General features: G+C 45.1%; 1 long non-coding RNA gene across 1 annotated transcript; it reads left to right on the forward strand.

The window, feature by feature from the left end:
- Window positions 1-6,081: 6,081 nt before the first annotated feature.
- LOC309674349 lies at window positions 6,082-11,343 on the forward strand. Its single transcript, XR_014269385.1, has 3 exons — window positions 6,082-6,123; window positions 7,099-7,230; window positions 11,216-11,343. It is a non-coding gene; the product is annotated as an uncharacterized lncRNA (long non-coding RNA).
- Window positions 11,344-13,644: the final 2,301 nt, after the last annotated feature.

Consider the following 13,644-nt stretch of genomic DNA (forward strand, 5'->3'; position numbering starts at 1 on the left):
AAGGAAATGGCCTTAACAAAAACAATCAGTTCAGGAAGTACATAAAAATTCAGCCAGTCTCTGCCTACGACACCTATTGCAACTTGGCCTGAGAAGCTGTCATAACAGGCTAAGATTAGATCACTGAGTCATCAGAAATGATGGAAAACTCATGCTGTATCAATGACAGTCAAAAGTTCAAGAGTGAAACTCTCCCAGAAATGCCCGGGAGTATGTAAACTTTGAAGCCTTGTAGCTCATACTTTGAAATTCTAGGCAAAACCTTTACTCATTCATTCATTTTCCCATCCTGTTACTGGAGCCACACAAGGCTGGTGGCCCAGGAATATACTATAAAGGTGAGTGTCTATGTGAGTTCTTGCATACGTAGTAAACTTTCCTTTGGTGAAGACGTTATAAAAATCCTCTTTTTTTCACACCTGTCAGAACTCCTCTGAGACCTCCATCCCTCAGTCAAATGCAGTTACAAGTGGTCAACATTTTTTCGAAATTATTAAGGGGTGATAGAAACAGTCTCACACAGACAGTACTAATTATTTTCAATATTCTTCTCTCTTTACCCTCCTCATAAGTAACTTGTAGACTGTCTAGTAGTTGTAGCTAAGAAGTGTTTTCCATCTGTTATTTTCTTATTGGCCAAGTCCAGGTGCTGTGAGGATGGTTACTGATGGTTACAAAGATAAATCTGTGTCCATGGCAATGGTAAGAGAATTCTGGTCATGGCCTTTGTCTTGATTCATCTCTGTCTTAACACAGGAGACAGTGAGGAGCCCCTGTCCATATACTTCAGTGCTCCCGAGTCCCTGCAGTATCACATCTTCTCTGCTTTCTCCGATGCATGGGCGGTTGCTGCGACGTTTTACTCCATCCTCCTGTATGGTGGGCAAACATACTTTGAACTCAGGTACTTGCCCGTGTCTAGATTCATAGGAGAGGTAAGTGGTTTTCATAGAGGATCAGAAAAACATCTCTTCTACCAATTGGAGGATATGTTCTTAATGTCAGAGGGTGTGAAGGGACACTAATATTGAGAAATGAACAAGAGCCATGAAAAATACAAACTATTTCAGCCTGAGACGCTGAAGTTCACATTGGTCTTTTGAACCTGTGGACCTTGGTAAAACATCTGAATCTGGGAGAGTGCACAAAGAACAATCCTTGGCCACACAAATAAGCTCTCCTTTTCTGACTGGTTAGGCATCCATGTGTGTAGTCTGGGTAAGCTCCATTTTCCCCAAGATAAACGGGGACCTGAAGACTCCAGAGACGTGATCAAGTCATCCAGAAAGGGTGAGGAAATTGCAGACATCTACGGTAACCAGAGGGAAAATCTGCATATTGTTAAAAGAAATCTGGTTAAATAAGCATAAGGACTTGCTATAGCAGCTTGTGTAGGGTAGACTGAAGCTGAAGTTTCTGCTCTGACAGAGCTCAAAGAAAACCCCTTGCATCTGAATATTGTTTCTACCTTGGGGTGGGAGTAGGGTCTGATACACTTATACTTGAAAGACCTATGACTGCTGCATTGGAAACTGGTAAAAAGAAAAACAGAGTGGGACCAGCTCTGGTATAAAGGGATTTAATGACAAGCAGTAGGACATCATTGAGTCTTTCAGGGGTGAGGTCATCAAGGGAAATGTTACATGGCACCCACAGTAATAGCAGTTCAAAAATCTAAATGGTGCTGCACAGTGGTGTTGGGGAACTGGAGGAGTGAAAGGGGTATTTAGATAAGTCAAATTCGGCTCCATTATGTTGGTGTAATCCTGGAAATCAATAGTTGACTCATTTACACTTGTGTAACCTATGATGTCACCTTGAAATAGTAGGATAAGCAATGCCCAGGCCTGTTTTCTTCTGCAGTCAGGCTCAGCTGCAGTCACCATGGTTGGTCCTTTTCTTTGTCTTCTCCTCTTAGATCTGTAGTGGACACAGGGCACAAAGACCAGACTCAGTTTCTCTGAAACTGTGGGACTTAATAGCCCCCAACTTGGAACATGACGAGATGAAGCGTACATCCATGGAGGCACTGACAGAGCACCTGGAAAACTACAAGAGGACCCTGGGTATGGAAATCACTATAACTGGCTAGTTTCTTGGTCAGCATCACTGTGGCAATGACTTCTTAGCACAGTACTGGCCATTTGTAGCGTTGTAGTAGCCAGTCAAGGGGCTGTGCTAGGGCTGTACAGATGCAGAGTTGGAGATCAGAGTTGGAGATGCAGAGTTGGAGATCTAAGCTAAATGTAGCCATGACAAGTATGTGTCCGTTCCCTCCTGCAGAGGAGCAGAGCCCTGCAGTTGGAGGCTCTCCACCAACTAGACAGCTAATCTTAGGGACACCCTTTCCTTTGTTCCCAGGATCCTGCTTGTGATCCTTCCTTTCTCCAGCAAAACACCAGGCCAGCGGTGTAAAATTCCTTGTGCTGTGAAAAGCTAGGTCCGAGAAATTCAGACAGCAGTACGCCCATACCCGGCACCTTCCCAGCTCAGTTACAGCTTCTAGAGTGGCAGTAATAGTGACCAAGCACACTGTTTAATGCATTAAAAACTCTATATGGTATAATATACCTGACTGATAAATTCTCTATTCATTGATGCTGTCAGGGCCTGGGTAAACTTCTCCACCAGTTCTGTGCCCCATTTTGTTCTGGGTATTGCTCCTTCAAGTGAAGGCTCAGGTCTACCCTCTGTGTTTATAATGTCTTCCACGGTGGGACCTTGGCTTTTAGGTCACAGAATCTGATCTCATTCATCCCATTTACCTAGTGCATTGCATAGTCAGAGGGATAGAAGTCCGTCTCAGCAACATTAATCACCCAGGTACTAATGTTTTCCAGTTGAATTAACAACAGTTTTGGCTCCCTGGTTGAATTCTCTTTCATTACAGAAGTCATTAAATAAGATACTCCTCAGTTGATGACAATGAATTTTGATAGTATGATGACACTAAGCTGACACTTACAATAGCCTGGAACAGCCCTACAGAGATAAAGGCAGGAGGTCCTTTCCCAGCCTCTGGTCCAATTCCCTGGTTACAGAGCACACTGACGGATCCATCTGTTCCCACATCTGGGAGTGTTTTTGAGTCTCCTCATCACGGAGGAACTTGTCGGTCTTTGGAGGGGCCTAGACATTTCCTGTAATTATTCACAGTGCTCACTCAGAGCATGGGAACATGGCCGTGGTGGTTCCTGCTGCCTGGTGGTCACTGCTGCAGGCCCTTGATTAAGAAGTGGTAAGACATTTTAATCAGTAGAGGTTAGCCTCCGATGCTAGAAATATTTAACCTGTATTTAACTTAATCAGGGCTCACTCTAAAGTTAATTCAGGCTTTTGGCTGCCTGCATATACCAGTATGCGGCAGAGGTTTCTGGGAAGAACCGGGCAGATGCAGCAGAGGAACGCCTCACGCTCAGTGGGATTACTGCAGTTCATGTCAGCGGTGGGAAATGGATGGAGATCATCCTTTCGTATGGGTCACTGAAAAGTCATTTCTTTCCAAACATGGTGCTAGCCTGTAGCACTTTTCAGTACCTCGTTTGAGCACCTTCCTCCCACCCGTGAAGTGACTAACACCGTGCGCAGACTGACAGCTGCCACAGGTAGTTGCTCCCTCCCACACTCTTCAGGATCCGCTTCAGGAGAAACTCCCGTAGGCGAGTGGTACGTTGGTCTTCCTGAAGACTGGGCAGCAGAGTCTGCGTCCCTTTTTCTGTGCTGGAAGCACAGCAATATAAAAGTCACTGTCTCTGCGGCGGCTGAAGCATACCGGTGATTCTCATCTCACTTAAATGACCGTTGGATACTTTACTTATAACGCAATGTTCTTTGGTTGCAGCCTGCAGCTCTTAGCCAGATTTATTTTTTTTCTTCAGTTCGGCAAAAGCTGAGCCATACCATTTGCCTCAAAGATACTGCAGCCATGACAGCAAAGGGAGCTCTGTCCCTGCCCTCAGGATTTGGGCAGTATGAAACTCTAGCCTTTGTTTTATTTTCTTTTTCTAGGGTCAGATCTGGACAAGCTACACGAGATAATGAACCAGTTCTCTCCCATCTGCGAGGAAGATATTATAAGGGTAATTATCAAAGCTGCTAAGTAACTTTTCCAGATGTGCCAACTTCATAAATATCTTTTTTGCATGTTCCAGAGCATGGTGTCTGTGGCACTGGCTGCTGCCACTCACAGTAAATCTACTAATGGTTAGTAGCAATCAGTGTTAATCAGTAATCAATAATCAGCATTAATCACTATCCTAATAATTGCAGGGTAATCTGTCTGGAGGGCATGTTTGTTGAAAACCAGATGTGCATGCAGAGAAAGCCAGCCTGGTGCTCTGATGATCAGGTCACGCAAAGTGTCTGCGTAAAGCTTTGAACAGTCAGGCTCTGTCTGGCGCTTGCCTGGTCACTGCTGAACTTCCAACGGTAGGAAAGCTGTGTTTGCTCAGGCCTAAAACGAGCAGATCTGGTTTCTCCGGCCCCGTGGAAACTTAAGGTCAGAAGCGGACTTGCTGGTCCCATGTGTTTATGGGAAGTATGTAAGTGGTGTCTGATTTTCACTCGGCCACTGCATTTGTCCCAGAGTAAACAGACTCCAGAAAATCAGGTTGGTTTCAGACCTGCAGAAAAATGTTTTTTTTTTTAAATTTTAACCTAAAAGCAATGGATGTACACCGCTGGGATCCCGCTTAAACCTGGGTTGTTTCAGAATGTTCAAGCTGTTCTAGCGGCGGAATTTCGCAGCAGGCTTTTCTTGTTTGGGGAATGAAAGACCATCTGGAAGCCTTCTTCCTAGTATCTGCCCTGCTGAGACCTGATTTTTCTGGCATCATTGGATCTCAAAGACTAATGAGTGCTATGTGATTAAAAGTGGGAGTACTGGTATTTCGGTCTGCGTAGAGGGACCTAAGCAGAAATAATAACTAAGAATGGTCAAGATTTAGTTACATTTCTACTTCCTTTTGTTTTACAGGGCTACATTGACAGCAAAGGTATGAACCGGTTTTCTCAAAGCATTCATGACAGATCTTTCTGGCAAGAAAGTTTTCTTAATAGTAGTTGTGTCTCAAGAGGAAATCAACAAATGTAATAATAGGAGGATGCGGGAAGCTTTGCAAAATGCACGTACTGGAAGCAGGAGGGTCTGAAGAGAACAGCGGCAGAGCGGGTTGGGCTGCGTTTGCGTAACCCACAGAGAGGTCAGGGGCTTTGCTGAAATAACGTGTCAGCTTGGGATCATATTCGCATGCATGAATTGATCCAAGCACCTAATGACAAAAGGTCTTTCCATAGGGTTTTTCAGAGTTATACAGCTGGGGATCCAGAAATGCAAGTTTGGGGAAAAGTTACAGCTCACCCACAGTCTGGATGAGTTCTGGATGAAGGCTCTGCTCGGCTTTAACAGTTTATGTGAAAAATCTCCCAGAACGGGTGCTATCAGTCATGAAAAGGGAATCTGTGCTTCATCAGTTAACCCAGCTAGTGGGGAAACTGCCAAAGGGGGCTCAGTGGGACTGAGCACGGGCGATGGGACAACACTAAGAACTTGAGGCTTTATAAACACTGAAATCTTGTGAGATCAGTTCCTGAAAGACCTCAGAAATGATGAGAATAAAGAGTGTCGCAAGCAGGTCGTTGTCTGAAGGCTTCAGCCGCTTTCAGAAACACCGAGTGCAACCTCACTGCATGGGCTGCGTCTCCTCGTTCCCATTTCCTTCACCTTCAGCTGGCAGAACATGCTGTGCTGGAAATGGGAGGGGAGAGGGGAGGAGGGAGCTCCTCCTTTTGGTGGGAGATTGCTCTGAAAAAGCTACTTTCCTGGGGAGCCCTTTTTTTCCCAGACCATATTCTGGTGAAGTGATTGCATGACTCAGCCAGGGCAGGGAATCAGGCACACTTTATTTGAAAATCTGAGGACTGATACAGATCTTCCTTTGGTAGAGAGAAATTAGGAGCAACTTTTCAGACATCTGTGCCAGTATGTCAACATACAGCTGGTAAACACATGAGGAGAAATAGACTTCCTTGTATTTTTGTCTTGCTGTTTCTTCAGGCAACTTCAAGAAGAGCGATCCACTCAACATATTTCCAGAGAAGTGCGAAGACGCTGTTCAGCTAAAGGTAGCCCTTTGGTTTCATTGTTATCACTTTATCTCTTCTAAAACGTTATGTGCTTTATCAATAGAAATACTTTAACCTTGCAGTCAAAATTGTGTCAAGAGCCAGCAGCTAGAGATAGAAAAATTCAGACGAGAAGTAGGACCGGTGGTAGATTTATCATCACTGGCAATTTTTGAACTCAGCCTGGCAGAATCTTTAAAGATTATGCTGGCAGTCGAACAAGCAAAAATTCTTTGCCTGCGCTGTAGAGATGGTCGAGTCAATCTGCATTAGTTGTTTATGGCTTTACCGTTTGTACACGCACATTTTAACAGGAGAAGCTAGTTTAAAAGGAGTCAGGGGAATAAGGTAAAATCCTTGAACAGCTGGAAAAGAAACATGATGGAAAAAGTTACATATCTGCGGCTTTTCTGTGATAACTATGGTTTTGTTTATTCCTTTTGGTATGGTTTGACCTGCCAAAGTTCATCTGTCTCTAGGACTGTCAAGATGAACTTTTTCACTATGAGCAAATTCACTGACAAAAAAGTGCATGTAAAACTGGGTTTCCTATAAGTAGTGTGTTTTGTATACGTAACAAATGGTATTTTCAGACCAAATCATGTTAGGCCAATAAAATTTCGGAAAATATTTTGGAAGTATATTTTTGGTTTTCCAAATTGTGGGGCACTTAAAGCTGGAAAATTTCACTTGTTTCTTCCTAAATCAAAGTTAAATCATCAAACTGTTCTTTTACCCTTCAGTCATTCATAAAGCTAATTAAATTGATAGGACCAGTAAGTGCAACTTTTTTCTATTACAAAGACTGTAATTCTCCAGTCACTCCTTTAAAGTCAGTTGGTTTTCGTTAAAGTTATTGAAGGAAGAGCTTGGCTCTTCATCGCCAAACAGGTAAGATTCAAATTCTGCTCTTTTTTCCATAAAGATGGTGGCATCTTGCTGCTACTGGTCCTTGACTTTCAGGCTCTCTTGCAGGATAATGGCTTGTGTGAGTTGGTGTCACTCAGAATGAACCATATGACCAAGACAGCCCTTCACACGCTACAGCATGAGAACATACTGCCGGTGAAAAAAATCGTGCACTACTTCCCCATGACCACCACACTGGTGAGTGCAGCAGGAGTGATTTGTGAGAGCTTTGCCAGGGCTCTGTGTGTCACCAACAAGCAATGTCTCTGGCCTGACTTCCCGCACATAGAGTGCTGGTGGCGGACAGCTGTGCATTTAGACCTGGAGAGAGGGAAGATGTGATGCAGCTGTAGGAGGGTTTTGGTTTTTGAGGGTCTGGATGCGAGTCAGTGAAGACAACCAGAGAGAAATATCTGACGTGAGTATGATATGAATTTGGATACGAATCTTATGCCTTTAATACTGTGGGTCTTCCATGGGTTGTCACCTCTGTTCTCTTCCATTCCTGAAACCCAGCTTGTTTCAGGTGGAATTACTTTCTGCGGAGAAGGACCTGAGAGTCCTGGTGGACAACAAGTTGACCACGAGCCAGCAATGTGCCCTTGCGGCCAAGAAGGCCAATAGTATTCTGGGGTGCATTAAAAAGAGTGTGGCCAGCAGGTCAAGAAAGGTTATCTTATATCTCTTCTCTGCCTTGGTGAGGCCACATCTGGAGTACTGTGTCCAGTTCTGGGCTCCCCAGTTCCAGAAAAAGAACTACTGGAAAGGGTTACCAGTGGAGGGCTACAAAGATGATCGGGGTGCTGGAGCATCTCTCTTATGAAGAAGGGCTGAGATACCTGGGTCTGTTTAGCCTGGGGAAGAGCCGACAGAGAGGGGATCTTAACAATACTTTTAAATATCTAAAAAGTGAGCGTCAAGACTCTTTTCAGTGGTGCCCAGTGACAGGACAAGGGGCAATGGGCACAAACTGGAACACAGGAAGTTCCATCTGGACATAAGGAAAAACTTCTTTACTTTGAGGGTGACAGAGCACTGGAACAGGCTGCCCAGAGAGGCTGTGGAGTCTCCTTCTCTGGAGATATTCAAAACCTGCCAGGACGCAACCTGGTGCAACCTGCTCTAGGTGAACCTGCTTTAGAAGGGGGATTGGACTAGATGATGTCTAGAGGCCCCTTCCAACCCTTACCATTTTTTGATTCTGTGAAGATGGTTTGGTTTGGAACTAGCTTTGTGACTATATTTAGATAGTCCACTGTGCTCTGGCAGATCATCAGGAGGGCTAAGATAAAGAAGATCTTCATAGCAAAATGATGGGATCAGAGTTTTCTAGAGTCTCTTATGATAGATTTACCAAATGAGTCATAGTGGCTGTGACCCCTCAAATTCTAGGTGTGTGTCATTGTGGAGGATGGGAAGGGGTGGTGGAAGCCCTGGAGTGGTGGTCATGGGGCAGACACATCTCTGGAGAGGTCCCACAGGGCGTGGGGCAGGAAGGCAGATGTACCGTGATGGGGCTCCTTCCACATGGGGCAGGGGCACCTGAAGCAAGGAGGGAAGGGTGCTGAGGGGGCTCAGAGCACAAGCTATGAGGGTGGGAATGGCCACTGTGTGGGCAAGGATCACCCAGGGAAGAGTTGGGGTGAGTATCCTGAGAGAAGAGTGGAAGTGAAGCAGGACCCAAAGCTGAGCGGCCGGAGAAGGGTAGCAGCCGGGCAGAGATGCAAAGGGGAGTCCTGGACAACTGCCGGAGCATCCTTTGCATGATGGAGGGAACTGCCCCGGCCAGGATTACTCTGGGCTCTGAAGGAGTCAGATGTTGTTGTAACTGGTGCCCTCTGCTGTTGATAGATCATGTTAATCATCTTGAGCATTTTTTAGAAATATTTCTCGTTCTTTCCCAACTTTGTAAATCTTTATTGCCTGGCAAAGGGAATGCTCTGGCATCCCACTACAGTATTTCTAAGAGAGAAGCACGTGGATAGGATTTTCTTCTTTCATAGATTTTCACTGCAGACAACACTGAGATCTCCCTTCATTACATCTCAGCAAGTCATGAAGTGGCCCCTAGTGATCCCCGCTGGTCTGATTTCCCTTGGAATCAGCTCTGAGCTCAGATTCAGAGTTTCCAGCTTATGTTTTCACCTACATGTGTCTGACATTCCCCTGGTACAGTGATTTTTCCAGTTATAATCACACAGACATGGCTTTCCATGACTGACTGCTACTGACCTTATTTCTCATTCAGTGGTGGTTAGTATCAAAACACTGAATAATTTTGTGCAGACAGCATTCCCATGCCTTGGATGGGTATAACTTTTTTTTTTCTCGATGAAACCCATTGACTCTTCATTATCTGAGATCATAAAATATGTTGGTGACGCTTGCTGAGGTTGTCCCCAACACTTCCTTCAGGTACAAACACACAGAAGACTCTCTTCCTTTCTCACTCACAGCACAAACACCACAGCAATTATTTCTGGAGTGAGTTAGTGCAAGGAGACCCCCATGGGAGATGGGAAAAGCGGTCCCACTGCAGCAGTGATGTGGCCATGACATGTAGGAATCAGTACAGGGCCTTCAGGTCTATCCCAAGTCCTGTGACTACAGGAGTGCTCTCAGGCACATTGTGTCACCAACCAGTTGGTCCTGAAGCTTTGTCTCTAACATTGTGCAGGTGCAAACTTCTGCTGCTCTCTTTGTGTGGCTTTTGACAGTGGCAAGTGTGCAGGCATTAGTGCGTGCGGTGGCAGAGGCAGGAGGCTCTAGGAAACACGAAGTGTAAATTTGCTCCTATTAAAAAAGGCTGTGTTTGTGCAGATGCCTCGTGAAAACACCTGATCAGAGCAAAGCAGCCAGAGACAGGTCCTTTATCTTCTCTCTGAAAGCTGAGACGGAGACCTCAGAAAAGGAATATTCACTGTGGTAATAAAGAGCTATTAGTTCTCTGGGGGCTTTTTACTTTTTTTTTTTTTTTTACTGTACTTTTCCTGTAAGCAAGGGAGGTGGAGGTGTAACTCCACAGCAGAATGATTTTCACCTTGTTATCAGCAGGCTTATTTGTCTATAATTAATTGACTTTCATAATCACATCAGAACTGTATCATAGATTTTCCTTTCCCAGGGGCCTGCCAGGCCAAGGTTGAAAATCAGTTGTCATACCACAGAGAGGTCTTTTTGCAGATGATGAAGGCATTACTGGATAATTCTGCTCTTATTCGTTCCCAGCTTAATTAGGAGTGATTCTTCTGAACTGCAGTTCTGCGTATTTATATCAGTGTCACGGAGGAAAGAGTCCCTTTTTGTACAAAGATTTTCTTTGACATACTACCTGGTGTCTGGGCTTGTCATGTCTTGAGTTGGGATCCCAGACAACGTGCAACAGGATCCTTCTAGGTAGACAGAGGAATGAGATTGTAAACTTTGCATTCTTCCTGATGCTGAGTCCTTCCTTGCGTAGGGGACCCACCGTGTAGCTGTGACTGTTCGCATGAAGTGTTTCGTGGTAGTGGCTGTTGGTTGCTCTGCCGTTCGTGCATTTCAAGGAGCTGAACAGCAGCGGAGAGAGCTGCCAACTTCTACTGAGAGACTGTAAGGTGTTCTACAAAGCATTTAGTCACAGCAGGGATTGAAAGAGCTGCACAGTAGTGAGCAGAGAATTAAAGAAAGGGGCTTTTTGGCAGGCAATGGACTGTAAGCTCTGTGTCGGAGACCTTGTCCCACGTTGTGTCTTCCCAGTCTTTTGCAAGGCGGTGCCCTCGTCGAGCCCTGCTACCATACATGGTTGTCATTGCTGGACTACTGTTTGGAGTGTCTAGGGAGAGTGTTTTGAAATCCAATCAGATAGGGATGAAATACCATCCCCGCTATGCCACACTAAACACGTTCTCCTGAATGCGGACAAGCTAATTCCGGGCTGACTTGGGGCGTTCCTGCAGCTCGCAGAGTTTCGGGCTCTGCCCGTTGCTCACTCAGGGTTAGCACAGGAACCCCTGTGCCCAAAGTGTGCAAACCACGTAGATCCGGGGTAAAATAAGGCATCTTGCTATTCACTCCTGGCAGAGGGGAAACTGCTGTGAGGGGCACATACGGAGGCAGAGCTCTGCTTTGTTTGTGATAACTTGCTGGCAAACATTTGCCTTTTGAGTTGTCTCCCTAATTTTCTCGTGTGTCTCTTTTGCAGATCTCCAAGACTCTTGATGACAACTCCAAGTCCCTAATAGAAGTTGCTGCAAGCCCCAGCATGGATGATGTCAAACTTCTCACTTGCCTTGAGCAGGTTGCTTCTGCCATGGCATATCTTCATTCCAGGGGGATCATACACTGTGACCTACAGTGCAGTTACATTTACGTTAACTCTGATCACAGTTGCCCAGAGGTATTTGTTCTTTCTACTCATTCCGTCTTGTTTCAGATGACTCCCTAACTCTACTTGGAGTACTGTTGCCTGTAACCACAATCCACTTCCACCCAGGTAGAGCCCTGTACAAAGAGAGCCTTGGAAAATGAGCAGGAAAGTGCACGTAGATGGACATTAAGGAGCACACTGCAGTGATAGATGGTTTGTCACAGGTTGAAGGATACATTTTTAGTTCCATTAGAACAGGGAGGTTTGCAAAACTTTCAGTTGTTTTTTCTTAGTCAGGTGGTAATGCAGTCACCGCAGAGAGAGATGCGTTGTGTGCCAGGGTAGGTTTCTGGGGAAGGGGTGGCTAATGGTTTTCTGGAGGGGCTCAGCTCTGTCCTGTGAGGTAGGGTGTATAAAAAGCTTATATTGACTATCTTAACTTCTGAAAGGTTAGCTCTGATGAGTGTCAAGACAGGCCAATCCATCATTACTCATCCCTGAACTGGGAAGCAGTGATGCTGGTCACTGTTGGCAGAACACAGATAAACTCTCCAGCAAGCCCGGCACTGTCATAACTACTGAATTCTTGCTGCTTTTGCTGAAGAGTGCATAAACGTTGCGGATTTAGATCCCCCCTCTCTTTCCCTTGTCTTCTGAAAGGTGATGGCAAAAGTTGGTCGCTGGGGAAGAGCAGTCTGTCTGCCACATGCAGGGACAGATGACAACCTCTTTGATCCTTATGTGCGCAAGGTTATGCCAGCTGATACGGCCAAGTGGTAAGTGCATTGTTGTGTTTTACTTCCCTTCTCTTTTCTGTCCATTCTCCTACCACAAACTCTGCCTTATCCATCCACAGCCTTAGCCACCATCTTGTTTCACAGTATCCATGAGTTTCTTACTCCTGTGAAAATTGAGGAAATCCTGAGCGTATTCTTTAAAGTTGTGTTTTCCATATTCTAACTAATAACTGTCCAAACAGCAGAACACAGTTGTTTCTTTGCTTCAGAGAAATTGTCTCATGGCTTTTTGTCCAGCAGAAAACTCGGACATTCTGGCAAAAGATGAATTCTCCCATAACTCTGAAAATGGAAGAAAATGCTGCTGTGCCTTGTGCCCCCTTTCTCTTCAATAGCTTAGTTATTTGTCCAGTGATGCACCGTTGTCACCCCACTTTTTCCTCTTCTCTTCCTTAGACACTTAGCCATAGCCACTAACGCAAAGTGTGAACTCAAGTCTCTGGATCCACAGTGAAAAACATGGACCACTCTGCTTTGCCTTGCCCCCAGCTCTATACTATACAGAAACACGTTAGACCAATAACCTGTTCATTTCTTCAATAGGGCTGCCCCAGAAGTGAGGAATGATGGGCTCTATTCCCGAGCATCAGATGTCTTCAGTTTTGGGATTATGATATGGGAAGCTTTAACGGCACGATTGACCAACCTGCACATGTACAAGCCACTGAAACCCTTCCACTCGCTGAACAGCAGGGAGGTAAGGATGGTAAGGGTGTTTTGGGGGGAAAACTCGGTATCAGCCTCTCTATAACTCTGACATTGCTAGGGATGGGAAGATCTATTTTCCAGTTTTTCATGTATGAAAAGAAATCTCCACCCCAAGTGTGGATGTTGCCGTTTATCAGGGGGTCGTTATTTTCTCCTTAATTCAGTCAATATTTGGACTGAAAAATATTCCAACACGTTCTGAGTGTAACACCTGCAACGCTTGTCATGGGACTCCCTTCTCAGACAGGAAAGTGCATTTTGCCCATAATCTGTCCTTCTCTTCATCTACATTTTCCCATATGAAGGCTGTGTTCGGACTCCATGGAAACCTCTCTCCTTCCCTGCTTACGCATTTACCCTCATCCCTTTACAGGGCAGGAGACCTATTCGATTGTGCTGTGCTGTCTGTCTGCCCATCAGTTTGTCAGCATCCTGGTCCTTTCTTCCACCATAGTGACTTCTGAGCCTGTGAACTGGGTGTGATGGCTGAGTACCTATCTCAGTGCTGTTAGGCTCCTGCAACTTTTTTGGAGATGATAGATTCTCGCTTGCAGAGGGAAGAAACACAGTTTATCGCCTTCAGTAACAGAAGGCTGCAGTGTAAACTTAAACACATTGCTAAAGAATTTACACAATAGCCATACAAAACCTTTTTTCAAGGAAATATGCGCTCCTGCTAGCTTCAATTAACACATAAAAATTGCTGTTTGTCATGCAATTATCGTTCAATTCAGTGCAAGTTTGACCACTTTTATTCCT

This window comes from Vanellus vanellus (assembly GCF_965231255.1).
Source record: "Vanellus vanellus genome assembly, chromosome: 7".
NCBI classification, from domain to species: domain Eukaryota; kingdom Metazoa; phylum Chordata; class Aves; order Charadriiformes; family Charadriidae; genus Vanellus; species Vanellus vanellus.